This window comes from Ambystoma mexicanum, chromosome 5q, assembly GCF_040938575.1.
Source record: "Ambystoma mexicanum isolate Mex_15411 chromosome 5q, UKY_AmexF1_1, whole genome shotgun sequence".
NCBI classification, from domain to species: Eukaryota; Metazoa; Chordata; class Amphibia; order Caudata; family Ambystomatidae; genus Ambystoma; species Ambystoma mexicanum.
This window is the reverse complement of record NC_090933.1, coordinates 46,365,141-46,378,213: the sequence shown is the minus strand read 5'-3', so window position 1 is coordinate 46,378,213 and position 13,073 is coordinate 46,365,141. Positions and strand designations below refer to the sequence as shown.

The window sequence follows — 13,073 nt, the reverse complement described above, 5'->3', positions numbered from 1 at the left end:
GCAAGGCGGGTGACACCCGCCAAAAGCGGGTGAGTTGAGAGCTATGCCTACACTTTTATTTTAAAACTAAACCATTCCTGAACGGTTTCTTTTTAAAATAAAATTATAGGAAGAGTGAAACTTAAAAATAAAAAGTATAGGAGCACCGCTGCCACCCACTTCGACCTCTGCTGCCATCCCATGTAACACATTCTCGCTAGCATTCCACATGCCACACACACAAACCATAGCTCTCAACCATTTGTGTCGCAAATGCTGGTGAAAACACCTGATTTTATTTTTGACGGGTGAGAGGCCCATTGAAACGAATGGGCGTGCAGGAGGCTTGGTGGGTGAGTCAGCTGTTTACAAGGCGGGTGACACCTGCCAAAAGCGTGTGGGTTGAGAGCTATGCACAAACGCCAAACATTCCACTAACTGACACGCAAGCCGAATAAATCATCTCCGCCCGTACACCTCGAAACAAGGCATGAGGAAAACAGAGAGATAGATCACAACATCTCCCTCGTAAGCATTGCAACAGAAACTCGAACAAATACCATCAATCCAGGAATATGGTGTGGAGAATGATCACACGCAGACAGGAAGTTATGGTGATGCTTGTTTATTCACCCTGCATACCTGCCTACATTTGAAAATCAAAAACCCTGAGATTCATGGCCCGCCCAAAGCCACACAAGACTCTGCCCATTTGCACACGGCTCTGCCCACTCATCCCGCCCAGCTGTCAAAATGGTAAACTCGGTTGTGTATGCACATTTCATCAAATTGGCTTTTCATAACAACCCAAATTGCGTAGGATGAATGGCATTCGCCTTCCATAAAATCAATACACACTCAAAACCAAGAGAGGATATTTTCTTCAAATAGTGTTTTTGAAAACGTTAAGATGTGTGCATGTTTTTAAACTCCCTCAGGGTTAGTCGCTTCTCCAAGCAGCGAGTTGGTGGTAGATCTCTTTCTTCTGCCGGGACTTCTCTGGAACAGCCTCCCTGCCTCTCTGAAACTTGAGGAGAACCATCTCTGGTTCCGGAAGCACCTCAAGACCTTCCTCTTTGCTTCTGCTTTCTCTCCTCCTCTCCCCCGCTGATGATCTGGCTGAATGTGAAACTGCACTGGTTTCTTGGCAACCCTTTGATCTCAGGCCCGGGTCCCCCCCCGCCAGTTGCACACCTGCTCTGCCCCCCTGGCAACCCTTGCACTCGGGGACTGTTTCTGTATCCCTACAGCCCCTACTTAGTTGAAGGGACAGGCTTTGAGCTTTGATATACATAATGGTAACATGTGGATCCGAGGCCGGAGGGTGGGGGAGAAGACAGGGAAGGGTTGGAACATTTCAGTTTAAAAGTTCAAACTGCAAAGTGATGTTTGAACATGTTTGACGGATATTGTTACAATATTGTATAACTGAGGTTCACTTCTATTGAGGAACTTATAAATAGCAAGGGGGAGGGACTCGGGGACAAAAGGAGTCCTTGTTCTCACACTCCCAAACACAGGGAAGGCCTGCACACAACTGCAGGACTCCTCCAACACAGTGATGTCCTGGGTAGCGAGGCATGTCTTGTTCCAGCAGCAGTTCATGTCGTAAATCTCCCCCCATCTCACCTGGGATCGCTTCTTGCTCTGTTCCGCGGGAGGATTCCTCTTGCAGGCGGATCGGGTCTTGTATAGGCTCGCACGAGTCTCGTCCGACTCCAGCGCGTGTTCAGAGTTCCCGGAAGGTCGCAGTACCAGGATGTCCAGGAAGGAAGTAGCGGCCGCTAGGGTTGAGGATACCGGGAGTAGATTTAGAGGGGAAAGGTGGAAGGAAGGAAGAAGGGACCAGGAAACTAGGAATGGTGGATTCGCCGAACAGCACACACGTCTAGTCACTACCTAATGATAGCGTTGAGACGCACGGGGCCGTGGCCAATTTATAGAACGTGCCGTGTCAGACGTAAAGGCTGGTGCGAGGCAAGTCCCTTGGCACGGCCATGTTGGGAGTAACAAGGAATACAAGCCCCGTCGCGATAAGGACCAGGAAGTCCAGAAAGGGCAAGTTCTATGGGTCATGACAGCATGCCTCCTCCGAAATCCTGTTCCACCAGGTTTGCCCGTGTGTATGAGATGGAATCTTCTAAGCAATCGAGGGGTATTTAAGTTAGAAACTGGTTCCCCGGTTCTCTCGCTAGGAGGATATCCTTTCCATTCAACCAGGTATTGAAGTCGACCCCTTTTATACCTGGAATCGCATATTCTGGAGACTTCATATTCCAGTTGATTGTCCACAATCACAGGACTGGGTCTGCAGGTTTTCCGGGTAGATCGGATGTAGGGTTTCAATAAAGAAGTGTGAAAGACTGGGTGTATTCTCTTCCAGGAGTCTGGTAGCTTGAGCCGGAATGAGACAGGATTGATGATTTCCTTTATGGAAAATGGTCCACTGTACCGGGGAGGCTAATTTGTTTGGCCGTAGATGTTGTGGTAATAGTTTCGGGGACAACCAGACTTGATCACCAACGGAATAAGAAGGCACTCGTCTTCTTTTGGAGTTCGCATAACGCTTAGTGCGTGTCTTGGCCCTTTCCAATTGTTTCTTGGCTTCCTTGTGTATGTTGATGAGAGTCTCAATCCATGAGTCGAGACTAGGTACTAGTGTGGGATGTGGAAGAACAGAAGGTAAAACGAACGGGTGAAAACCTTGACTGCAATAGAAAGGGCTGACCTTGACTGCTGAGTGATCGGAATTGTTGTAGGCAAACTCGGCCAAGGGCATAAGGAGAGACCATTCACCCTGAACCTTGGTGGCAAAACAACGAAGATATTGCTCTAGGGTCGGATTTACACGTTCCGTGGCTCCGTTGGTTTATGGGTGATAACCTGATGAGAGAGCGCGTTGGATCCCTAGAATACGACACAGATGTTTCCAGAATTGTGAGACGTATTGAGGTCCTCGGTCCGATATGATCTTGGAAGGAAGTCCATGAAGACGGAAAATGTGTTCCAGGAAGATTCCAGCAAGTTCTGAGGAGGATGGTAGTTTATACAGAGGCGTAAAATGAGCCATATGAGTGAACAAGTCTATGGTTACCATGATGGTCGTGTATCCTCGGGACGGTGGTAATTCCACAATGAAGTCTGTAGCAATGATTTCCCATGGTCTTGTTGGCAGCAATAGTTGCAGTAGAAGACCCGCAGGTTTCTTGTTATCATGTTTGTTTTGACTGCAGACAGCACAAGCTTTGATGTACTGTTGTACGTCAGTCTTCATTTCATACCACCACAACTGTCTTTGTATAAGACGGAGGGTGTTAGTTATGCCACGATGTCCAGAGTGAAGGGTATCATGGCAGAGGTTTATCGTTCTTTGTTGTAATTTCGGTATAGGAATGACCAGTGCATTGTCCTTGAATAAATATCCTCCCTTAACTCTTAGGTTCCATGGATTCTTTCTTGAAATGTCCTTCCAGAGGTCAGAGGACTGGGTTTGCAATCGGATTTCTTCCAGGAGGTTGACTGCTTGAGCTGCAAAGATCGTGTGGGGAAACATCTTAGGATAGGCCTTGTCTTCAGTGGTTACATAGTCAGGATGTCGAGATAAGGCGTCAGCAATCATGTTTTGTGATCCGGGAACATGAGTGATTTGGAATTGGTACTGGGCAAAGAAGTAGGCCAAACGCGCCTGACGACTGTTCCTGCACTCCAACGACTGTAGAATTTGAAGATTCCGATGGTCCGTACGGACCTGAACTGGATATCTAGCACCCAGAAGTAGATGTTGCCATTCAGTGAAGGCTTCGCGGATGGCTAACAGTTCCTTTTCCAGGACGGAATAGTGTGTCTCACTTTAAGTCAGGGTTCGTGAGAGGTAAGCAATGGGGTGTTCCAGTTTGTCCTCAAGTACCTGTTTCACGACCGCTCCTATGGCGTAGTTAGAGGCATCCTTTTCCACTAGGAATGGGCGATTTATGTCTGGTTGGGCCAGGATGGGGGCTTGCGTGAACTCTGTCTTCAATCGTTGGAATGCTTTATCTTGCGGTGTAGACCAGATAAAGGGGGTGTCTTTCTTCAAGAGAGCAACGATCAGCTGAACGATCTCGGAAAAGGTAGAAATGAACTTCCGGTAGAAGTTGGCAAGCCCCAGGAAGGATTGAACTTGTTTCACTGTTAGGGAGAATTCTTTGTAAGGCTAATTTCCCAAACCTAGTGAGTCCCCCAGCAGCTTTGCTGGATTTTTGGGGTTTATTTTTTTCTCTCCTCTTAAGAGTGAGATTCTTTTGCTCCCACTCTTAGACATGATTTGAGGTGTTCCTTTAACTTTCCATGTGTTTTATGGGCTATGGGGTCTTTTACTCCATAGGGTCTCATGTGTTTTTTTGATGTGGGTTACACAGCACCCTCCGTGCCGTAACCCAGGGGTGTCGTAGCGACCCCCCAACATAGACTCCATACCCTGGGACTGACTACTGTCTCCCAGGGCATGTAAAGTCACCATTGGCTTTGCTAGTCCCAAATTATGAACAGAAACCAGTACAAACCATCATATTGTGGACGTACTGGTCGGGGCAATTCGATTGCCCCGGGGTCTGTTGTTCGAGGGGGCATGTGTCCGTCCCCCCTGATCGAGTTTTGGCTGGTGGCAGTGGATACTACTTTTTATATTCGACCGCAAATATGTCTCTATGGGATTTTCCCATTGTTCGAGGCTACCAACTTTAATTATTTAATTCTTATAGCCTCGAACATACCGCCGGTTTATTTATTTAATATTAATATTAATTCGCCGGCTGGTATTTTTTGCCAGAACTCGATTCTAAAATGGCGTTTGTGTTCTCTTCTGTGACTCCAACCCAAGTCGAGCCCTTTGTTCCACTTTTTGGCGGGCTTCTCCACAGAAGCCTCCAAAAGTGGTGCGACTCTGTCTGGGTACCACAGGGGGTGAGGGAGGGGGTTTAGGCACCCGGTACTGAGTTACCTTGGTAACTCAAGTCGCACTCTTATGTGATTGGCCACTTAGCATGTTTGATTGACAGCTAGGCTGAGTGAATGGGGACGTGCTGCATAAAAGCAGGGCTTTGGGGACTGGAACTTCAGAAGTCGCCACAGGACCAAAGAATCCGAGGAGGGAGAAGCTGAGCCGACCTGCAACGACGACACCACCGGTGGAGCTCTGCTGAACCGTCTCACCACTTTTCCCAACGACAGAGGAGATCTCCAGCCCGGAGAGTCTTCTTCCTTCGACTGGTGGGGATAGCCAGTCTACCTTCTTTTCGCCTTCCTGGAGCATCTCGTGGCCGCCTTGCCTGTGCCAAGCACGCCGGCAACCGGGATACCATGTTTTCACCACTACCGCGAACCGAAAGGGTAGTACCTTTTGTACCGGAGAACTCCGCGGCTGGTTTCTTCCCTGGCAGTGCAAAGACCTTCAACTTTCCTCCACGACGAGATCTTCTCTTCCTCTGGACGATGCTGCGACTTGCACCCGCTGCCAGGAACAACTGCCCCCGCTGGAGGATCCTCTCCATTTAAAGTACCGTGTTCCGCCTGGCTTCCCTTGCAACCGATCGAACGGGGTGTATTAAATCCTCGTCTCTCGAACCTGGGTTAGCCTGGGACACCCTAGCTAACTTTTCTGAACTGAACTAAACCTTTTTCGAACTACCTCCACAAACTTCGAAGACTCTGTGTAACTGTCTGATCTTGGGCATCTTCCGCCTGGCTCCCTGGAAAGTGGGCCTGGCACCTAAACTTCCTTGCTCACCAGTAGACTGTGCCTTCCTAACGTGCTGTGGTTCTTTAAAAAGTGTTTAGTGTGTATGCTTCCATAATTCTGCTTTTCCCTCCTTTTTATTTAACTTGTTGGAGTGCCATCGAACGTTAAGCGCTCACCTCTGTCTGAAAATAAGTGGTGATAACTAAGACTTGTCCAACAAGTAATCAGGGATGTACATATGATAATAGTGATTGTGTTTTGAACTGATCTTACCAATTTAATGCTAGTGTGTTTTATAAGTATGTGTTAAATAATTATATACTTTTACAACCAAGCTCTGGTCAGTGTTTGCTTGTGCTACTGTATTTCTGTACCTATTTTGTATTCTCTGTATACTGCCTAACTCTTCTTGAGGGAAGTCTGACTACTCAGCCACAGCTACCAAGTGAATCTGTGTGGTACAGACTGCTACCAAGTGGGTTTACTGCCAAACACCTGTAGTCTTAAATCTTTTGCAGTGGTCCCTAAGGGAACTGCACAGGTTTCTGCCTAACATTCACAGATGTGGGAGCGGGCCAAGCCAGTATGGCTCCAGTATGGCTTTTACCTTTGAAGGGTCCATACCAATTCCTTCTGGGCTAAGGATGAATCCTAGGTAGTGAACAGAAGTAACGTGAAACAAGCATTTTTCGGGTTTGGCTAAAAGTTTGTGTTCACAGAGTCGTTGTAATACTGCCTTTACATGTTCTTCATCTTTAGAGGATCCTTGGAAAAGATCAATATGTCATCCAGGTAGACAATGACGAAGAGGAATAACATGTCAGAAACACCCTATCCATAAAACATTGAAAAACTGCGGGGGCATTAGCTAGTCCAAAGGGCATGACTAGATATTCATAGTGACCAAAGGGTGTTCTAAAGGCTGTTTTCCATTCGTCTCCTTCCCGGACACGGATTAAATGGTAGGCACTCCGGAGATCCAACTTCGTGAATATTACGGCGCCTCTCACAGCTTCCAGGGTATCCGAGATCAGGGGCAGTGGGTACCGATCTTTGAGGGTGCATTGATTTAAGCCACGATAGTCGAGGCAAGGTCTGAGTTCCTTGGTGTCCTTCTTGGGAACGAAGAATAACAAAGCACCCGCTGGAGATTTTGAGGGTCATATGGTGCCGTTTTCAAGATTGGTGTCCAGGTATTTTCGGGGGGCCTTTTTCTCAGGTTCAGAAAGAATGAACATTCTACCGAAGGGAATCACTGCTGAGGGATCTGTATCTATGGCACAGTCTTCAGGTCTGTGAGGGGGTAAGGCCTGGACTATGGCAGTTGAAAATACATCAGCAAATCCCTGATAGGCCTCTGGGACTTGTATGATATTGGAGACCATGAGTGGTGTTTTCTGGTCTCTTAGTGGTTCTTTAGGAGGTGTTGAGGAGGGATCCAGGGTTAGACAGTGGGACATACAAAACTCTGAGCCCAGGAATAGTGATCCTGCTGTCCAATTGATATACGGATTGTGCTTTTGTAACTAGGGCATACCCAATACCATGGGGTAATGGGCTGACTTAATGATGTCGAATGTAATCCGCTCTTGGTGATGGTTTATGGAAAGTTGGATCTCTTTTGTCTGCAGGCCTATGGGTCCTGAAGAGAGTGGTCTTCCGTCGATTGCTTCCACCGGCTGCATGGTGCCTCGTGTCTCATACGGAATATGATGACTAACAACCCAGATTCCCATAGCTCCGCAGTCCACCAAGGCCAGAATGGGATAGGTCTTATTCTTGGAGGGCAACAGGAAGGCTTGTAGTATCACCAAATTGTTTTGTCCAGGAGAGTTCAAGGATGGAATTGATGTGGAGCAAACATCTCTCTCCTGACACCTCGCTCCATCTAGGATCGGGAGCTGGCGTTTCCTGAACGCCGTGTAGGGGGCTAGAGGACATTCTCTAACAAGGTGTTTATCCAAGGCACAATAGATGCATAGGCCTGTGTGGATCCTTCTCATCCTTTCTTGAGGGGAAATAGGTCCACGGAAGGCTCCTATTTGCATGGGTTCCAGATCAATGTCAGGGGTTGGGGTAGGTTCGGTTTTTCTTCTTTCAGTCTTTCTTTCCTGTATTCGGAAGTCTATTTGCATGGCTAGATCCATAAGAGCCTGGAATGAGCTAGGACGAGCCACTCTGGCTAATTCATCCTTTATAACCTCATTTAGACCCCTGCGAAATAGTGAAACTTGCTTCTGGGGACCAATCTGCTTCCTTGGCCAGTTGTTTGAATCTAGTAACATACGTTAGCATATCCTGGGATCCCTGTCGGAAATCAAGTAACCGTTCCTGAGCACTATAAACCTGTTCTGGGCGGTCGAACATAGTTTTGAGTGCCTGAATAAATCCATCATAATCATCCAGGAGGACATCTCCAGAGTTGACTAGGGGGAGTGGCCCAGGTCAACACGTTCCCTGTGAGGTGCGAGATTATGAAGCCCACCTTCGCCCTGGAAGTTGAAAAATAGGGCTTAAAAGTAAAATGCACCAAGCCGGAATCCAGGAATCCACGTAAGGATTTTGCCGAGCCATCATATTTGTCTACCACTCCACCCAGTAACACACTCTCCTTGTTAGCGGAGTCGCGAGACAAAACAAGTTGCTTCAACGCAGCATTCTCCGCTTTTAAGTTCTGCTCTTCAGTTGTTAGTTCTTGCATGCCACGCATGAGGTCTTGGACTGCTTTCTCCATAGCAGTATCCGTGTCGGTCGTTTGGCGTCTCAAACTGTCGTAAATCTCCCCCGTCTCACCTGGGATCGCTTCTTGCTCTGTTCCGTGGGAGGATTCCTCTTGCGGGCGGATCGGGTCTTGTATAGGCTCGCACGAGTCTCGCCCGACTCCAGCGCATGTTCAGAGTTCCCGGAAGGTCGCAGGTCCAGGATGTCCACGAAGGAAGTAGCAGTCGCTAAGGTTGAGGATACCGGGAGTAGATTTAGAGGGGAAAGGTGGAAGGAAGGTAGAAGGGACCAGTAAACTAGGAATAGTGGATTCGCCGAAAAGCACATACATTTCTACTCACTACCTAATAATAGCGTTGAGACGCGCGGGGCCGTGGCCAATTTATAGAACGTGCCGTGTCCGATGTAAAGGCTGGTGCGAGGCAAGTCCCTTGGAACGGCCATGTTGGGAGTAACAAGGAATACAAGCCCCGTCGCGATAAGGACCAGGAAGTCCAGAAAGGGCAAGTTCTATGGGTCATGACAGTTCAACCCCACCGGTACCTGGGGGTGGTTAGGGGAAAGAGCTTCCCTCTGCCGTTGACACTCAGTCTTCACCTCACTGGCAGATGACATTGGAAATATCAACTCTCCCAACAGAGGTCAAATGAAATCTTCTTCAAAGGTTGGGGTACAAAAGATGAGTTCAAGAAGTGATGTGAGACCCCTTCTTTTAAAGGTAAAAGTCCGAGGGGGAATGAACTAAAGGCCGCCTGCTTTAATGATCCAATCCCTGTTCTTGTAAGATGTCGACTTTGCCCTTCTGATATCACACTCAAAGTGCTTTGTGCTAGAGGATAGGGAAAGGGGATAGAAAGACGAGATAGATTTAGAGAAAACCAAGATGGCAGAACCTTCCCACAACTGTACAGGGCTCTCCCTAGCTACACTAAAACTGCCACCTTCAAAGGCCCCTTTGGTATGCAAAAACCTGGTGTGAGACCACTCCTTTTGAATGGTGGTGCTCTTTTGATGCTAGGCCCAGGACAGCTTCCCACTGAGTGGCTGTCTCTGCAGGAGGGAATTGCTTACCCTCACAAGGAGATCATAGAAGAGGCATGGGCATTCAGGTTCCTGTTATGTCACTTGGCAGGAGCCGTCTGTGTGGCCAGAATACACATCACCTTCCACAGCTGAGCTGGCTCACTGGGGATGCTGCATCTGTGATATTAAATTGGATGTGGCTACAATGATTATGAGCAGTGCCATGCACAATGCTGTTACTCAGGCATGGCTTATATTTAGAGTTTACCGTGCCACCAGCATGGGGTACTTCATAACCATAATGTTTTGAAACAGGGGTGCATGTCTTAAATGCATCTCCTGTGCTGCAGAGACCTGGCTGTCTCTGAAGCTTTAAAATGGACACCTGTAACTTCTGAAACTAGCTCTGTGCCAGTGGTAGCGCAGGCGCTGCAGATCAGGGTTACTAATGCATAGGTAGACACTATGCTTTTGGCATGGAGCTTATGAAATGGGAACCCGGTCGGCAGCATAAGTTGCCAAATGGCAATCTACCACAATCACCAATTAGGCCCACAAACTGACAGCAGTGAAAATGTATTAAAACCCCAGAGCAGTATAGGATTGCTTAACCAAGTTCCCTGTAATAGAATTAAGCCAGAATCCCCCAAAGGCAGAGGAGAGTGGGCACTTCAAGAATATGCCTGTGTCCCCAAAGATTCCATGACATAACTTTCATAATTTACTACTAAAGATGGCACCTCTCAATTCCCTCATGCTACCCCTTATTCTCAGGCCTTGTATTTTCGTACAACAAAATTTGGAGCACGGGTTAAAGGCAGCCATGAACAATCTTCGAAACGGGCACCCCCTTTTTTGGGTTCTTTTGTACAAGTAACCATTCTTGCTCCATTCTTATCAACAATGCAGCTTATCGTTAAAGACAACATTTTAACAGAGGTCAGATTGATGTATTGCTCTATTGCACAGCAACATCTGGGGATAAAAATATCAAATACCCGGATTCCAAGATGGCGGCCGAGCCGGGTAGACGTGCGTGAGAGTAGCTCCGTCCCCCAGCTCGGGCCGCAACAATAAGGCATACAACAAAGCATGCACCGAGCCCTCCGAAGATTGCCCACCTTCCACCACACGACAGAAGGTGAAGATGGGGAGAAGAGGAGACAAGCCCCCTGAATGAGCCCGTCAATAGAGGTTGGATCAGATCCATCGATCCGGCCCAGGACAGCCAGCCCTCCGAAGCCCCGCCAACAGCCTGAAGCTGAGAATTGGCAGATCCAGCTAGAAGTCCGGGGCGCAAGAAGCGGAGCCCGACCGAGAGAAGCGGGCACACCACCAGCGCGAACCCAAACAGTGAAAGGAGAGGTCTGAAGGAAGGCGCCACCCCGGCAGATCGACCAGAAAGAGAAGGAGGCCTGGCCCGGAGCCAAACGCCGATCCGGCGGAGAGGAAGCAGACTAGGGCGAGGCCCAAAGAAGAGAATGCGTCGGCCCAGCGTAAGAAGATGCACACCCTTCCAGTCCCGGTCGGAGTCCAGAAGGGTAGGCGGCAGTAGCGAACGGAGGGAAGCAGATTCCAGAGCCCAGCGTAGCCGCAGAAACAACGGAAAGCAGCTACGAGGCAGGGGAGAGATTCCGGGAGCAGCGGGGAGGGAGCCGCCTCCCACACACAGACAGCATCAGCGCGTCCCCAGACACCTACACGAGGGAAAACAGAATGGGACACCAGGGGAAGGGGAGATAAGGAAGCAACACCACCCGGAATAAATAAGAGGACACTAATACTTATCCCAGCATACCTCTTCCGAACGCAGGCCAGATACAGGGGAGAAGGCCTCGTGCCCCCCCTCAGGCCCCTTCTCAAGACAATTGGACGTGGGCCACGGCCAAAATAAGAAGCAAGCGCAAAGCAACCTAGAGACATGGGGTCCCCCCACTGAGACTCCCTCAACCCACAAAAACACGGAGAGAGGTCCCCCACAACGGGCCAGGGGGGGAGGCACAACGGTCTCACAAGGGACAGACCCCCAGATAAGGGGGACAACAGCAAAAGAGGAACCGCTGAGGATCAAGAGCAAACAAGGAAAGGGGGAAATAAAAACACCCACAAGAGGCGTATAAGGGGGTTTTCAGAGGACACACTAAAGAAGACCCCACTGAAACACAACTGATCCCCATCAGAGAGTGACGAAACAGGGGAAGCATTAGCACTCGGGCCCGAGAAGCGGGACATTAATGACTCCAACAGGCACTACGCGGCAGGGCCCAATCAAGAGTCGAAGACAGACGGATTACCACAAGTTTACACCCGGATCCGAAGACCTAAAGTGAAAAAGCACGATAAAGAAGCCTGCCCGTAAAGAAATACACACATGTCAAGAGCCAGGACGAGGCTTGGGTTACAGGCATCTGCGGCAAACAAAAGCGGATCCAAACAGGACCGAAATCTGACCCAAATCTGGGGAATAGGAAACTCTGTAACAAGCAAACCGACAAATAGAAAAGTAAGGGGGGAGGCCCATCAAAACAGAAAGAAGATATAGAAATGGCCTCGAGAGACGACATGAAATCCTGGTTCAAGGAGTTTCAGGACCAGTTTATTTCCTCAACACAGGCGCAGTTTGATAAGATGAATTGAAACAAGCAGTCCACGAACTGAAGAAGGACATAGAAAACCAAACCTACAGGAGAGAACAGACAAACTGGAATGGACAGTCCAGAATATGGTTGAGGAAGCCCTCCAACATGCAGAAGCACAACACCGCCTTGCACGACTGGCAATGGAACTAGAATCCCAATGCGAAGACTTGGAAAACAGAGCCAGGAGATCAAACATAAGAATTAAAAATATGCCAGAAACGGTAGAGGATAAAGACCTTCACACAGCAGTACAACAAGTATTCCAAGACTTACTAACGGACGGCCCCGGAGAAGAAATTCATATAGATGTAACGCTCACGCGGTATCCACGGGGACGTCACTCAGCCTGTTCTGACCTTTTACGACCTCAAAGCCTTCCCTGGAGGCTATTCGACTGGAGACTGGGCCTGAAACACAGGATTGGTAAAGTTTAACTCCCTATTGTCTCTGTGTGCTTGAACCCCTTCTTCGCCGGGGTCCAGCTCTTCCCTTTGATCCACAGCTCACCTTGTTTTTTTGGATAGTGTGCTCTCCGTCCTGTTTTCAACGCAGGGGCGCGTTGATTGATGCGGGCTTGTTCCTGCCTAGTTACTTCACTGGCAAGAGTCCGACAGGTAAGTATAAAGAGTCTTTTGAACAATTCTCTAACTTCGTTCCTTTCCTTCCTTAGATGATGGCCGGCATCCGGGGATGGCGGCATGCTGCTGAGATGAGTAGCGCTGAAGGTGAGTGAGAGCGCGATGCACCCCTTTCGTATTTGCATTGAACTGAGTTCTTTTTCTGTGCCTTTTAGGTGCCGCAACTTTTTCAGCATGGATGCCGGTTATGAGGAACAAATGCGGTGGGTAAGCGCAGTATGCGACGCCTCTAGATGTTTCCACGCTAACCTGGAGTGTCTTTTCCCTCTTGCAGATGGATGAGAAGTTCCAGAGACAGAGTTCCCCCAGAGCGGCTGGGATTCAGGTAAGCATTTGAAGCTCGTACAGTATTTAAAA

The 13,073-nt window shown here is 48.6% G+C and overlaps 1 long non-coding RNA gene across 1 annotated transcript in view; it reads left to right on the top strand.

Moving 5' to 3' along the window:
• Positions 1-13,073, top strand: part of LOC138497187 (uncharacterized) — a 319,265-nt gene that overhangs the window by 697 nt on the left and 305,495 nt on the right. The window lies entirely within an intron of this gene.